Raw genomic sequence first — 17861 nt, forward strand, 5'->3', positions numbered from 1 at the left:
ATAAAGAATGACTTAGATGATCAAAGTGTATGCTTAGTCAAATTCTTGAATTATATTGCTTAATTTATGCAAGCATAGTTTAATTTTGGATGCAACATTATTATTATATGTATAGCTACTTATCTATTTGCTTTAGCTGTAGTAAGAGACTTCTTTGAGTCCCTAATCGCTCAATGTAGCGCGCATTAATAAGTTTACACTGGTGTAATTAGAATGAAAAGGAGCATAAACAAGATACGTAGTAGCAGATCGATTAACATCAGAACTCGAAAGAGCTCATAAAAAAGAACATTTATAGATGGATAGATAAATCTTTATTCAGCTGCTTAAACTCCTTGAAACACAGGCCATTCAAAACTTATTTAGGCATGAGCAACAACTGTTTACTTTGAGCTCTTATTGTTCTCATTAATTGATGTGCGTAGCGAAAAGCATAACGATTGTGCTAGATTTCTCTCCAAAACTATGCCCATTAATCAAGTTTCTTCTTCAATCTCACTACAATCAAGGGTGTGTCAACCAACAACCTCTCTTCCTTCGCTAAGCCTATCCTCTCCTCTAGTGTAGTAAGATAAGGCTAAAAAACTGTTTGACCTCTCTTCCTTACGTTATTTTTCTTCCCAAATCAAATATATCGCATTATCAAAGTAATGCCTACTACATATATGTATTTAACTCATTAAATTCCTTTTGTTTCTATTAAAAAGAATGCTTTGGGGTTCACCCTAAATAACATAGGGACTTGGGGAGTAATAAAACTACTTCGTAATAATGTTGCCTATGTGGGTCAGTCTAGGGGTGGTTATTGAACTCTGCTTTAGCTCGGCTCGTATTCATTTAAGTTTATTCAAACACGAGCCGAACTCGAAACTTAACAAACCGAGCTTCATGAACATCTTGACCTATAATTATCCTTAGTTTATTTGTCTTCTTTATTGTTATTTTTATGATTATTTTTTATTTTTTTTTTAGTTTATTTGAGTTTACTTGGAGTATTAGCTTATTAGTGTAATATATTTTGACCAGATATATTTATAGATTCATACATAATATAGTATTTCAATATATAAAAGAATAACCGAGCCTATTCACGAGCTTTTCGAGCTGAACTAGCATAACTCGGCTCGGCTCATAAAGGTTTCGAGCCGAACTTGAACTTGAGTCGAGCCGGGCTTTGACCGAAATTTGACTGTGCCGAGCTCGAATTGTTCAGGAACAGGCCAGCTCGTTTACCACCCCTAGGTCAGTCTAAATGAGTAGGATGGATCGATATAATAACATTTTGTTTGACCTCTTTGACCCCAACATTCAAGTTCATCACGGGTGTGAGCTCAGGAATTAATTACTAGGCCAATTGGCCAAAAATATAGGCTTGGCCCAACCTGTGTTAGCCACAAGCTCGCAAATGAACACCTCTTGTGTGAAACCGAATGTGAATATGTTATACTGAATTGGTTCAACCCCTAATTAGCCGCCATAATACTTCATATCCAAACTAGTTTTGATCAAATCATCAATCCAACTAATCTCGTTTCTTTATTAATTGCTTTGTTTATATTTTTGGGTGATAAACATTTTAGTAAAAATACATCCAATATAATTTAGGCGGGTAAGTTTAGTAGGCCTATAAAACCCCTCTCTTCTCCCCTCATATAACTAATAAGAGTAATAACTAACTCTGTTATACTATAACTAACTTCATCAAGAAACTACTAACTAAAATTTCCTTTCTTTTCAACCATGGCCAAACCTATTGATTTAAACCAAGAAATAGTCATTAGTTTTGAGATAATCCCATCACAGAAAGTTCTTCACCCAATTGCATCACTATGTGATAGGAGCTTTAACACAAATGGTATAGGAAGGGTGGACATCACTGAAGAAGGTTTTGAGATCACGGTTCGCGACGCCAAAACTCAAGCTGCTGCTCGTCTTCTCTGGAAGTCATCTAGGTTGATCAACTTCCATTGCACCAAACCCATTCTTGGCAAGATTATTCAAGTCATTGGGATTTATGATATCGTGTTTCATGCTGTGTTTTACCATCATAAAACCATTACCATTCTTCATCTTGATGGGTCTAATAAGCTAACCTTCATACTAGGTAACTATTTTTATATATTCTTCTGTTATTAATCAGGTTTCATATTAGTTCAAGATTATTGTTAATTTTCCTGTTTAAAGAAGTTCTTAAAACAGAATTTCCGATTTCTTCTGAGTATGTTTAAAGTTTGAGGAAAATAATGATGATATATATGTACAACTTCATTTTTCTTTTGTATATTCTCTTTTACAATGCATGCATGAATCATTTCATATATAAATTTATACTAGTTACTGATATAATTTCAATATTGTACAATATTTGATTAGTTGAAGAAACCCATGTTATAAATGTTCAAGTTTAAATTATATGTAAATTGGATTAGTGTTCTTTAAATTTGTTACTTGCAATCTCATTTCTTGAATTCAATTTTGAAGCGAAGAGTTTCCTGGGTTTTTATGAATTAACACTTTACTAAATCACTAGAAGAATTATCCATGTGATACAGATTTGGGTATTCTTGATTGAATGCAGAATTAATTTGGAATTCTTAGGCTTATAATAATGGAACTTCTCATGATAACTTCAATTCCATCCATTTTAATTAGTTTCTTTATTTCATACCTATTGTGTTAAATTACTTATTTCAATGAACTAACTATGTTTAGTAATAAGTTAATGAATAACATACTATCTCACATATAATACAATATCAAAAGCTGACCATGTGTTAAGAACTGAATGTGGCACTAAGGAAAATCGAATAAATTTCGGATTTTTGACATGTTGGCTGATTGTTGAGATTCTGATGATTTTCCAGGAGAAGATCTTGATTCAGAAATCAGTGTAGCATTTACCGAAATGAATACTGAAATTGAGAGGATTCCTAGCATCAAAATCTTCTGTGAGACTGTTTTTCCATGTCTATCGCAGATGATCTTCGACCAACTTGCTATAGTTAAGGCGCCTAAAATAGGTCCTTACCATAAACTCAAATGTATAAGTCTACCATGTCATCAATTTAAAGTCTTAAACCTGTTTCTAATCTGTACTTTTTTCGTCGTCTAATCAGTTTCAGTTTCGGTGAACCTGCCAAGAACATTTGTGACAGCCAGAACTCCGCAGACTAATTGGATGTATAAAAATCCAAGAGTACGTAATGTTCAAATCTCATATCAAACATCATTTGATTAACTACAAAGGACTGAAAAGAGTTATATTAATTTTTTTTTTCTTGTGGGTTGCCCAGGTTAATGATCAAATGGCAGCAGGGAAGAATCATCATGTATGGTTCAATTCGCATCCGTTGTCAGTAATGAGGTTTGCATTATTTGTAGAAGGTCCCTGTCATATATATTTTCTTACTGAACCAGCAAAGACTGTCATGATCCGAATTAGCATCCCAGAGCTTGGTGATATTGTGTTCTTCTGCAAAGCATTATATAGCATTGGAAACCATAAGAAGTTGTCATTTTGTCCTGAAGGTGAAGCCATTATTGCTACACAGCCCGTATAAGTCAAGCTTTAATCGGTTGTGTATTTGTATGTGTCAGTTTGATACTCTTATAACAACTTTGTTTGGTTTCTACTAAGTACTGATGATTGACTGGGTATTAGTGAAGTTAAGAATTCCTAGAATGTGGAGGTTGCTTTGTAACAAACATATTAAATAGTTTAGATATGTAGCCTTTTCCTGCTTACAAAAATAATAAAAACTGCTGGTCGAGATGGTCAAGTGTATGCTGCATCAAATTCGATCTTGAATTGCTTGCTTTGTGCAATTCTATCTTGGGTGAAAAATTGTTATACTATTATAGCCATGTATCTGCTTGGTTTAGCTGTAAGAGTCCTCTTTGACACTTGAAGCAGAATGAAAAAGGAACATATATAAGCTCCCTGCACAAAAGCATATTTATTCTGAAGCTCATGGAAAGCTCAACTATATAGAAGGAATAAATTCATTCATATATTGAAGTAGCCTAAGCATTATCATGACCATTGGTGCTTTCCATGCAAATACATATAAGATCGTTACTGTTACCACATACCAACCAAATGAAATGTTAGGATGAAGTACCTGAGACAATGTTGGTGCTCCAGCAGGCTTTTTCTGAGCTTCTCGGGTACAGTAATAACATTAAGGAATCATTCCCACAAACGCAACCATTATACCCAAAATGTTCATATGAATAGATCATGAAGTAAGATATAGCCAATTGCCAAAACTAGGCATGTTTTTAAATGTCCCAGCACCTGATAGATGTCTTCCTGATTACAAGGAAAGTACTGAAATTAACAGAGACAGAGATCAAACAGGAAAGAATGATGAAAACCTGAAAACAAATACTAGGTCTTGTCATTCATATGTTAAGAAAGCAACAAAAAGAGATACATATTAATTCTAACCACTACTTGTGTTGTATATTTAAAAGCAAAAACATTTTGTCAAAAGCCTATCAAGAAACGGCCCAGTGATCAACAAGGTTGCTGTTCGGTAAGGACTAGAATGATACAACTATACAAGAGCTGAGTTGAAGAAACTTTAAACTTTTTTTGGATTGTATTAGTCATCTATGATAATATGGTTATTGGTTAAGAGATTAAACAAGAGATTCATAAACGCAGCGACAAAGCTATCACACAAACAGTTGACGAGGACACAAAATTAAGCACACAAGTCCTCATAAACAGTTGGCCAAAATGAAATGTAACTAAAATGCCTTTGCAGAACAGCAATACATCTACATCAAGCTGTCTTTGCAAACAAAATTATTCATCAACAATACCTCTTTCCACATCTCTTTTCTGGCGTCATTGTCGATCTCCAAGATCATCTTATGTGATAATCCTTGGTTATCATCAACAGTTAATCACTTAGTTTCCTCCCTTCATTACTTGGTTTCCTCCCTCTCCTCAGGCCTGGCTTTCCCATTCTCTCTCTTTGTTATGCATCAATAACAAAGCCCATAAGTTTACCAGAATTTTTTCCTCGGCAGATAGTTCTTGTAACAAGTTCAGCAAACCATACCAGAGCTAGGACCATACAACCTGTCAACAAAATATTTAATAGTTGATCCTACACTTCAAATTGTGAGCACAGACACCCAAATCATTCTGTGTAATACCCTTCAACTTTCCGACTTCCAAACGGTCTTCCTTAAGTTGCAAAGAATCCCCTAAATCAATTTGAATGAAAGACCCTCCAGGGAAAAATAATTTGCACAGGATTGAAGAAAACTAGATTACTGTCCTCCTACACCTCGAAGCTCAATTCTTATATGACCAATCACAAGTTATACTGTAAAAAGATATTTGGATTCTTAGATTAAAATACGTTTTGGCACATCTCTGACACATGCTACACTTATATAGAGTGGGACTGCAAATTGATCAAACATCTTTGTTCAGTTATGTAATGTCTTCTACTCAGTCAGAGAAGTCAGAGTGATGGGCAAAGTTAGATGTAGAAGAAGGGGAAGGATTACTACAATTACAACAATTTCAGAAAGGATACAATCTGTGCAATACAGGTAGTGACCACTGCAAGGAAAGATAAAAAAGAGCCCAGTGCATTCAGCTGCAGATCTATAACTATAACAGTTGCAATCCCCACACCTATATGAAGTACAGCAAGAGAGCTCTGTTTGCTCTGACTGCATGAAACAGATAGATTCACAACTTTCGTATGTTACAAGCCATATGCTAGCACCAATAACAATATCAGCGTGCACTAGAGAAATAATTATATCAGGGACACTAGTGCTTCTACAATTTCAAGGTATATGCATGAACATAGAATTTTCATTATCTTACAAGAAAGGTTAATGTAATTCTCAAAAGGTGAGCGCTTTTGATGATTAAAGGTAGTGTGACTTTCTAAAGCCAATACATTTACGAGCATTGCTCTGAAGGTGAGAACTTAATGTATTTGTCCAAATGTGACTCTTGCAGCTTGCTTTCTTACAGACGATAATAAGCTATAACATCCTTTATTTGGTATTGGGCAGCTTTTTCAAGGACCATAGAAGGCTGGATTATGTAAGGCAAGGTATTGTATATGTGAATAAAAGCATGCTTTGAAAACTATTTGAGTGTTCTTGTAAAGAACTGCAAGATTTTCACATAGTGGACGGAATAATCAAATTATATAAAGAAATGGAAGTTTTCTGTGTTTTCACACAGGCATCCATTTTCAATCATCTTCCACTATAAGTGTTTTCAGAAGGCTCTTGCAAACAAAAAGCACCAACTACCAAGGTTTATCACTTGCAGTTTTGCCAATTAAGCTAATTTCTTCCTTAAGAATCCTAACAGCTTCTGAGATTCCATTCTCTTGAAAAATTCTCTCTGAAATCTCTTTAGTTCATTCTTTTATAACAGGACTCGTGGCACGCTTTGTAGCACTCTTTAACACATTAACACCTTCACTGATGCTGACATAGTCACAATTGTCTGGAAGCAAATGATTTCTTCTCAAGGGTTCTGGAGCTACTCCCAACCTACACCTCCTTTCAGTCGAGTAGAATTGATCCAGCATAAAAAGACATAACTTGGGGTATTCCAGCCTTAAGTGCAGCAGCAGTGGCAACCACTACCGCCATGATGGATTGCAATTGCACATTTCTGGAACAGCCAACTGTAAGGAAGTGAACCAGAAAAGCAAAACAAATAGCCATTGCACAAAGGAACCCCATGATTTGGGCTGTAATTTTTACTAATAAATGATGAGCCCTAGTCAGTAGCAATAAATTGAACGACCACATCCAATGGTTCATATCCAGCTGTTAGAAGAATGAATCTACACACGATAATCTTCACAGTAGCTAGCAAGATACAAAGTAGTGCTCTATGATTTCTCAAGAAACCCATTTTAGCAAACTGAGCTAAAACTTATAAAGATAAGAGGTGTTGACTGATTAGCATTAAGAAAGCTGTGAAGCCCTGTATGAATCGGACAAAGTTCCCCTCTTGAATAAAAAATATCTCCACAACTGCTACATGAAAACTGCCACTTGGAAGGTGACGACCAAAACCCAGGAACCTGACACTTTGAAGGCCAGTAATCAGGACACTCCACCATCTCTTTACTGAAACCAAACAACAATAAAGGAGATGACGGTCTATCATGCCACATAGGATGACCTGTCACTGGGTTGGTAAAAGGCAAAGGACTAAGATTCAGTGCGCCTCTCCATGATCCCCAGTCTTTAGAAAAAAGTGGCTACGTACCGTGCATCACATCTTTCCATCAAAGTTCACCACGAGAAGCCCTAGCAGGTACCGGTAAAGAAGTGGAAGTTCCCGCCTGAAGTGCCTCTTAAATGAAGAAGGAGCAGTGTAATTTACGACATAGGGAGCCACCAACAACACATTGGACATGTAACATTTAAGCGAGACTCTATCCTACCAAAGCAAAAAAGTTGATCAAAACAAAGTCACCATCCAAGCTCGGGTCATCTCCAAATATACTTTCCATAATTGAGAGACATTCTTGTCTATGTTCCCTTGCAACCATGAGTTTCCGGCCACTGAATGACATAGCAAGAGAGTTATCATCCTTCTTATCATTTTTTGGAGGAGGAGGAACATGCGGAGAAGAGATGGAAGCGTATCTGATGAGTGTCATTTCTGACACTATTTTATATATATGTTCCTTAGATTTTGGATAAGTTCCTTTAGCATTTTAGTGTTTTTATTTAGGTTTTTGATATTTTGTGGTTTGTTTCTCATTTGTGTGTTTTTATAGGTTATTGAGTGGTTTTAGAAGGTAAAAAGATCAACCAAATGAAGGTATCAATGCGGAGTGCAACTGGAAGTTCCAACCAAGGAACTTGAGAAACTGACGGAGATGAAAACAGCTTGCTGGGCACGTTTTGTTCGTCTAGGTTTATTGAATCTACAAATTTGGGAAATCTTGGGGAATAATTCACAAGATCTACAGCTGTTGGAAAAGATAAATATGAATGAAAAGAAGATCTTATCAATTGATTAAGATATGGAAGAGATATATTTTTCACAATTTTATCTAATTACTTTCCTTATCTTTGAAAGATTCCCAATTATCTCTTAGCCTATTTAAAGCCACGAAATCATAGAGAAAACAAGCGAGACACTGAAGAAGAGACGAGAGAGAAGGGAGGCTTCACTCCAAAACCCTTCTAGGGTTAGGAGTCGTTGGTCACTCTTCGTGATACATTGCAGCGAAGGAATTCGGAGTTGCCTGAGAGGAACTCAGATCCGAATCTGAGAAACTTGATGGGTTCTTGTTTCGTTTTCTTTTCTTATCTTTGTATTATGAGTCCTTAGCTTGTTATACTCAGTAACTATTAGTTTGAAGCCATGTATTAAGTATTTAAGACGAGTATTGTTGGTTTTAATGATTAATGCTTTAGAGTATTCTTGAATTATTGTTTTGTTCATACAAATGATGATTTCTTATAAGTAGGTGTACAACTATTTGTTTGGGTCTGATTTCTTTTGCTAATTAATACTACTAAGTCCGTAATTGCTTGGGAACATTAATCGAGTAGCAAACAATTGTAGAGGAGGATGTTCCACTCTATTAATTGAAAAGTAATTCTTGATCGAGGCCAAATCACGTAAGTTCCGGAGTGTTGTGGTTGTCTTGGCCTGATGTTTTCCTAGTTCTTAATGCTGTCATCAGGTTAAATTCCTTGCTCGTAGTATAGGGGTTATCTGTTGGTTAGGGTTAGTGAAAGTCGTACGGGATCTAACCATTACTAAGGGAAAACAGAGGAACTTGTTCCATAAGTCAAGCTATTCTAAAGGGTTAAGTAATAAGTCCGTGATTATACATTTGCATGGTGGATTTTTATATGTAGTTGCTGAGTATCCAAGTTCCTTATCTGTTCTTGTTCTTATTAGTTTAAGTTCCTAGTTGTTAGTTTATCTTTATCCTTAAACACCCCCCAATCATTTACTTCGTTGTTTTGAGTCTTTGTTAAGTGTCTTGGATCTTATTCTTAGTTATTTGCAAGCACATTCTTCGTGGGATCGACCCCTACTTCCGCTAATTACAAGTTAGTAGTCTTAGGGTAATTATTATTAATTTGTGTGCGTTTCGACACCGCATCAGTATCTTACATTACTTTCAGCCAAGTGTGCAGCTATTTCCTAATGGGCAGAGTGACTGATGAAAACCACATCATACTTTCGTCGGTCACATGCAGCAATAGGGTAGACATCACCCTTTGTGCCAAACGCCATAACAGCTGCAATCGGACTGCTTTTTTCGGTTTTCCCCTCCATATATAACTAATCCTACTTCAACTTGATAAGTTTTAATGAAAATTGAGAACAAGTGTAAAAGCTCGAATTCCATCTATTGATTTGCACATCCATATATCTGGTACAACATCAAAAATCCAAACATTTTTCAGAGTTCAGAATACACTTTATCAAGCATCAAAAGCCACATCATGTTAAATAGTGATTCATGAGAATTTAAGGAAAAGTATCATCACACGTGTGTTCAACTAATCTATAGAAAAGGCGTATGTTGTCAAAAATGATGGTAGACAACACAATTCATGTGCTATTCGAATTTCGCAGAGATCCTAAACAACAAGTCCATAGTCTAACCAAGTGCTATTTGATATTCGTAGAGATCCTAAACAACAAATCCAGATTTTAGGACGGTGCGAATAAACAACTTAGTGACTGATAGATGTTATAGACAATTGAAAGTTTTTCTGAATTCTGTTGAAATAATAAAATAGAGATGAGAGAAGGGAAAGAATAATAAAGGTTGTATTCAATCCATTTAAAATTGTACTACATTGCAACATTTATATAGTGCAAAATATAACTAAAAATAAGGAACATAATCCCATGATCATTGATCATGCTAACATTAACCCCCACTAAACTAACCCACTACTATTATGACTCCACTAACATTAGGAGTTAACTAACCACTAACAATTTGAAGCAAATATTCCAACACACCCCCTTGCTTCAAATTGGATTACAATGACTATTCGATTTTCATGCTTGATCTCGACGAAATTTTCTTTTGCTTTTACAGCATTTTGTGATGCACATCTCATCACCCACACAATTTTGATGGTGCACATTATCACCAACATGATATTCTGGGAGCACTTCTCTCCGCACAACTAATCCTCGACATTTTTTTATTGATGCACTTCTCATCAATTACTTGATCTTGTTGATGCACATTATCATCAACTTACATTCAATGGAGCACATCTCTCCATTAACTCTCTTTGACATTGTCCTCCAATTGACCATGTCACCTTGCATCATACCAAACATCTTTGGTATTATCTTGGAAACCATCTATGCATTGATTACGACTTCCACACCTTCATGGGCTAAAAGGGAACCCATCAACACACCACACTAACCATTACTTCCATGGTTAAACACACAAAAAAATACTCACAAAAATATTTCACTCGAAAAATATTGCTCTCAAACAATGAGATCAAGCTGCGTTGCTTGTCTCCTTACTCGATATTTTTTTTAATACTCTCTATCTCTCTCTCTCTCTTTTTTTTCTTTTTTCTTTTCTTCTTTTCCTTCCCTTTTTTTTTTCTCTTATCCCGGATCTAACCTGAAGCTCTTGATACCATGTTGAAATAATAAAATAGAGATGAGAGAAGGGAAAGAATAATAAAGGTTATATTCAATCCATTTAAAATTGTACTACATTGCAACATTTATATAGTGCAAAATATAACTAAAAATAAGGAACATAATCCCATGATCATTGATCATGCTAACATTAACCCCCACTAAACTAACCCACTACTATTATGACTCCACTAACATTAGGAGTTAACTAACCACTAACAATTTGAAGCAAATATTCCAACAAATTCATCATTACAATTACATAAGTTACTGACTAAAAAATCCCACAACTAATACTCCATAAGATTATAAGAAGCCTTTTTTTTCAATGCAATTCGACTTATAATTTACTTAAAACTTAATAAAAAAAATTCTTTTTTGGATTGCATATATCTCATCAAATTCACCCTGTCAATATATTTGGGGTTTTTGCAAGTTTATTATTATCAAAAATTCATACTGACACTATTTCTGGAGTTTCAAACATCCAAGTACCATCAAAAACAGGAAAAAAAATCTAAAAATTATACCTTTATTTAAATCATGAAAGTAAAAAATAATTCTCCTTATTAAAACATTTAATAAATAAATAATGAAATACTGTACAGATAAATAATGAAGCTGGGAATAGTTGCATTCTTGCATACCTGAAACTTCATTAGCCACTGTTATTTCAACTGGGTTTGTTTTGCTTATCTTCTTCGTCAGTAGCAAAAACATAAGATAAGAGAAAATCACAAATTTTAAGATGCACCACCACGATGCACCTAGAAATAGGTGTACCACGCCTATACTTTTGAACATTTAGTAAAAAAATTTAAACAATTGTAAATTTTGTACATGTAGTAAAAAGTTAAAAATATCTGGACATCACAAATTTTGAACATTTAGTTAAAAAATATGAACAATCGCAATGCATCACGCCTATAATTTTGAACATTTAGTAAAAAAATATGAACAATCACGAATTTTGAACATTTAGTAAAAGAATCTGAACAATCACGAATTTTGAACATTTAGTAAAAAAATCTGAACATCGCAAATTTTGAACATTTAGTAAAAAATATCTGAACAACCGCAATGCACCACGCCTATATTTTTGAACATTTAGTAAAAAAAATATGAACAATAACAAATTTTGAACATTTAGTAAAAAAATCTGAACAATCGCAAATTTTGAATTATTACGAGTAAGACAAATTTTGAAAGAAGTTTGTCTGACTCGTAATAATTCAATAGTTTTGTAATATAAACTGAACATTTACTGTATACAAAATGAACATTTCTTTATAAAATATAAACACAAAAATTGCATGTTTATGTTCAGTTTTTGTGACGTGTTCATATTTTTTTTATTACATGTTCATTTTTTGTAAAATTTTCAATTTTTTTTTTACTAAATGTTCAAAAGTATGGACGTGGTGCACCTATTTCTAGGTGCACATAATACTAATTGTCCAATGTATGTATCCATATAGTCTAGGCATGTTCTCCCTGTTTATTTTCAATTCAGTTTAGCTCAATTCCGTTCAATTCACAGTTGTTTTTCAACCGAAACAAATACTCCCTCCGTCCAATAATACTTGACACAATTTTCATTTTCATCTGTCCTACAATACTTGGCACGCTACTTGAAACCACTACTAAAAAAAAATATTTTCCCGCATTTTCTCTCTCCTCACCTACGCCACTCCTACCTCACTTTACTGTTTTCTTACAATATAAAAATACAAAAGAGAATCTTTTATATAATAAACAAATATTTTAAATGGACTTACTTGTATTTTTCTTAAACTACGTGTCAAAAGTTTATAGGACGGAGGGAATAGACCCTAAGTAGGGTATTGATTAGACCTGTCAAATTCAAACCCAACCCATAACCTCGACCCAAATCGTCTATTATTTTTGAGTTTTGACAAAAAAAATTCGACCCAAAACCTGTTTTGACCTAAGAGCGTTTGACCCTTTAAAGAGTCTGTTAAATGGGTTTTGGTTAGGGTTAACCCGTTGGGTTAAAACTAATTTTTTTATCTTTCAAAAAGTAATTCTTAAATTACTCTATTACTTTGAAATAAGGAGAAAAGTATTTTTTTCTAGTAACATTTTCAATGCTTATGGCAATTAATTACTGATGAGTGTCATTTACGACACTGTTTTATGGTCATGTTCCTTAGATTTTAGGTTAGTTTCTTTAGCATTTTAGTGCTTTTATTTATGTTTTTGGTATTTTGTGGCTTATTTATCTTTTGTGTGTTTTTATAGGTTATTGAGTGGTTTTACGAGATAAAAAGATGAACCAAATAAAGGAGTCAATGTGAAGCATAAATGGAAGTTCCTTCGGAGGAACTTGAGAAACTGACGAAGAAGAAAAGAGCTTGCTGAGCACGTTTTGTTCGTCTAAGTTCATTGAATCCACGATTCTGGAAAGTCTTGAGGAATAATTTACAAGATCTACAACAGCTAGAAGGAAGATATATTTGATAAAAAGAAGATCCTATCATTTAGGAAAAGATTTGGCAAGAGATAGAATTTCATAGATTTTATCTAGTTACTTTCCTTTTCTTGGATTTATTTTCCATATTTTTTAGGGATTTTACTTGGGGAATAATTCTATCATAATTCTATAAAACCCCAGAGTTATTTGTCCATTCACCATCCATTATTCATTCATCTCTCACTTGTGTTCACGTTTAGAAGAAACCACCTAGAGGAACTTGACATGTTTTTCTCCAAAAACCTTTCTTCTTTGCTCTGTAACATGAGTGAGTAGCTCTTTGTTCTCATTAGTAGTTAGAGGAGGCCATGTAATTATTATTTGAGACAAGTTGATTTGGTTTTGATGATTAATAATTAATGTTTTGGGAATATTCTTGAATTACTGTTTTGTTCACATGAATGATGATTCTTATAAGTAGGTGCGCAACTATTTGTTTGGGTTTGATTTCCATTGCTAATTAATACTACTAAGTCCGTAATTGCTTGGGAATGTTAATGAAGTAGCAACCAATTGAAGAGGAGGACGTTCCGCTCTATTAATTGAAATGTAATTCTTAATCGAGGCTTAATCACGTAAGTTCCGGAGTGTTGTAGTTGTCTTGGCTTGATGTTTTCCTAATTCTTAATGCTATCATCAGGTTAAATTCCTTGCTCGTAGTATAGGGGTTATTTGTTGGTTAGGGTTAGGGAAGGTCGTACTGGAACTAGCTATTAATAAGGGAAAACAGAGGAACTTGGAAAACAGAGGAACTAGTTATCTTAGATTAGCTTTCTCATATCAACCCCCCCCCCCACGAATCGTGTTACTCTTGTGGAACTTGGATCTGGTGACTTGTTACTTTAGACTTACTTTCCTCGTGGGATCGACTCTTACTTGTCCTAGCTATTTGTTAAGGTGAATAAGGTTTAATTTTGTGTGCACTTCGACAACACACCAATTACCTATATTTAATAAATTACAAAAGAATATGCTCTAAAATGAACGAAAAATTAATACCAACTCACTTTTGAACAAGGATAGCATATATCTAAGCTTTTTTTTTTAAAGACTTTAGTAATCTAATGGAATTTTATAGTTTAGAGATTGGAAAAAAAGTAGATTTTAAGTAAATGAAACTCAAAATTAATATATTAAAAGCAATAAAACTCAACCTTAAAAAAAAAAATACTTACCTTTTAAAACCCATTGGGTTGACCCGAACCCGTTCCTCCGGGTATGGATTGAGCAACTTTCGACCCGTAACCCGTAATGACCTAACCTAATATGTCCAACGACCCAAAGCGACCCAACCCTAACCCGACCTGTTAAATCCTTTTGACACATCTAGTATCAACCTTAAATAGTGAAGTAAATGGATTGGACTTTAACTTTATGGTCAATTAGCAAGTATATATAGAAGTAAGTAGATTCAATACTCATTATGTATTTCATACTACGTAGAATGTTTTACATCTTTATTAATTTAATTATAAATAATGCGTTGTAAATAATACTTTTTATATTATACGAAGTAACATATAAAATCAATATATAAATTTTTTTAGCTGTTCACGAGCCTAGCGAGAAGAGTTATAACTTGCTCAACTCAACTCGTAAAGGTTAAGTCAAGCCGAGCCGACTCCAGTCGGGCTTTGATCGATCTTTGACCGAGTCAAACTCGAGCTACTCGCAAGCTGCACCAACACGATTAGCAGCCCTAAGTCTAACTAGGCTTTTCTCTTTTTAATTGACGTTAATAGAGAGTTTGCATCACCAGGCCAATTTCTACATTTTCGTTTCCATAACCCATTGGACAATTAAGATTAAAAAATAGGAATATATCACTGGAGAGGCAAACATTTGTCCGGTTGTCCCATAAACAACAAGATATCATTACAGACTAACAATAGAGCCTTGCAAGGCTAAAAAAATTTTCCAACAAGAAAATAACGAGCCAGCCCTAGTTAATCTTTATGATCGATGAAATTTGTCAATCTAATGGCATTATTGTAATATTGGTGAGCAGTACTTGCCACCACATGAGTGAAGTTAACGGCTGATTTAACGGTTGTTTTGCCTTTACCCCCATCGACACCACCATTAAAACTCCCTCCCTTGAAAAGCTTCGTAATTCTTCCTCCATTAAAGCTTCCCAGACCTCAACCACCATTGAAGCATCTCCAACACCAACACCAATGAAGCTTCCTCGACACCACCAATACCGTTGATGCTTCCCAGATCTTCACCCACCTTCCCGGCCTTAAACGAAAACCCTATGAATAAAAGGTGAAATTAAGGGGATGGTCAACCCCATAGGATAAGGGTGACCATGTCCTCTGTAGAAGCTCCATCAATTGACGAAATAAGTGATGTCGGCAGCGAAGAAGGAGGAAATAGCAAATTACAATAATTAAGATGGTGGTTGTGGTGGTGAAGTGAGGTTGAAAATTATAGAGTCGGAGTGACATTTTTGAGTTAGAGAAGGAGTAAGGAGAGAGAAGGATGGAGAAAGCAATAGGAAAGGAAAGAAAGAAGAAAGTGGAAGGAAGAAGCTAAATTGATAAAAATATCCCAAATAATTCTTGGAAATATCGAATTTACCCTTATCATTAACATATTTTGTCAATCATAAAGATTAACAACTTATATTTCCTCGAAAATAACTTTATATCAAAATCTATCAGGAAAAGAAAAATGCATCACAATAACATAAAAGAAAGGTCCAAGCAGCATATAATGATGGATAAATATTAGAGCTGAATACTATGTGTAAATAATGCAGGATAAAATATGCAATAACGAACGCCTAATCAATTATGTTAAAATGTGCAGGGATTGCAGATCATTGGTTAGTTAACTTCTCAAAGACAATAAGGCATGTGGGAAAACCTTAGTTGCTCCTTCCTTCTATGAGGATAAAATTCCAAATCTGTCTGATGATCAATAAAAATGGTGTCACCGTGGAAAGGTAGTCCTACACGATCTGGAAAGCGCTATCAGTGGACGAAGAATCATCACCATCTACATGGTCATAATATTGTTGTACTAATTATTGAAACTCAGCCTCTAACAATGTATAATCTTCTTCATGTTGTACTCTTCCTCAGATGACATGTCTTGGTGATGGAACATGAGCATCTCAAAGGATGCATAATAAGGCCGCGGATGCTTCTGCAATAATCCTACAACTAATGAAGAATAACCCGGTGGTGGTCGCTGTACAAATTTTGCTACTGAATAAGGACTCTCTGTATAAGCCAGTATAGTTTTAACACTAGGAAACTAGAACGACATCATTTCTTCTATAATCAGATCTTACCTCGCTATGGCTTGCTGATCTCCATAGTTGGCAAACACGATTGTCTTGTTCTGCCATATCACCATTGGACTGTTTGCTATGACTCTGGGAACTACCAAAGATTTTAATTTGTTTCGAGACCCTGTAGGACCATACTTATTTAAACCCAAAATATGGATGCCTACTCTTGTAGTAGTTACACCCTCACCCTCGAGCATTGCATCGTCGACGTAATATATGGTAGGGTATACATCATTGGAGCCTTGTTCCAAAAACCTATTGGAATAGTAACGCGTTTCATCAGCATCAAGCATAGGTGTCTGCACAAACACCTTATCAACGAAGTCGAAGAAGAGAAGAAATTGAAAAGAGGGGGAAAGACCTCTAATACGCTCAGTCATTATCCAATGGTGCTTGTGACCATTAGAAAAATAACGAGGAGCTTTACAAAATGGAACATCACCATACCCGATGCTGTCCAAACTACTGACATCAACCTGCCTCCAAGAATTAACATGAAGAGAGTATAATAGCACGGTCAATTTGCGCTCAGTTTGTAATCATTGGTTACGTGGTTAAACTCGAAACCATAATATGAAGGTGGAAACCCTTTAAGACGGAACTCTAAAGACTTCTCTAGGTGCGTCTTCCACAACAACCACACTTAATCAAAGGAATAACCAACAACTCTACCGAATACCAATAAGAAGAGACCATTACATGGACCATAAATGTGATGACCATAGAATATATCTCGGTGATTGCTACCAAATTTGGGGGGTTCATAGGAGGCCACGGCAGGTTTAAAATTGAATGCAGTTTCACATGTAAGTTGTTCGTATGAAGTTATGGATATAGAACGAGTAGGTGAAAATTCAGTTAAAATACAATCATTACCATGATTGTGATTACTATGATTCAAATTCAAAGGAGCAGCATAATGTTTGGTTGCAAATTTAGAGGAAGTAATAATAGAATGCCAATGCTTACAAACACATATAAATCGAATCAATGATTTTACAGGATATTTAGCCAGTATGTCAACCAACAACTCCTCTTGCAATTCCATAATCTGATCTCCTTTGAAATTACCTAAAATTATAGATTAAATACATAAGTAAAAATTCCATAATGATATTGATTGTATGCAGTTATATATGTGGATATGAAAAGATACCTTAAGGAATTAGAAAGCAAGGAGATATAGATCGTGAGTGACAAAAATGGCTCAAACATATTTCAGCATAATATAGCTTAATGGAAATATTCGAAAACCCTTGAAAACACAAGTCAGGATCCGCGATGTCCCATTTCTTATATATATATATATATATATATATATATATATATATATATATATATATATATATATATATATATATATATATGGTGCTTAAAAAAAAAAGATAAAGAAACTGATTGAA

The sequence above is a fragment of the Chenopodium album genome, chromosome 14 (assembly GCF_948465745.1).
Source record: "Chenopodium album chromosome 14, dcCheAlbu1.1, whole genome shotgun sequence".
Lineage (NCBI taxonomy): Eukaryota > Viridiplantae > Streptophyta > Magnoliopsida > Caryophyllales > Amaranthaceae > Chenopodium > Chenopodium album.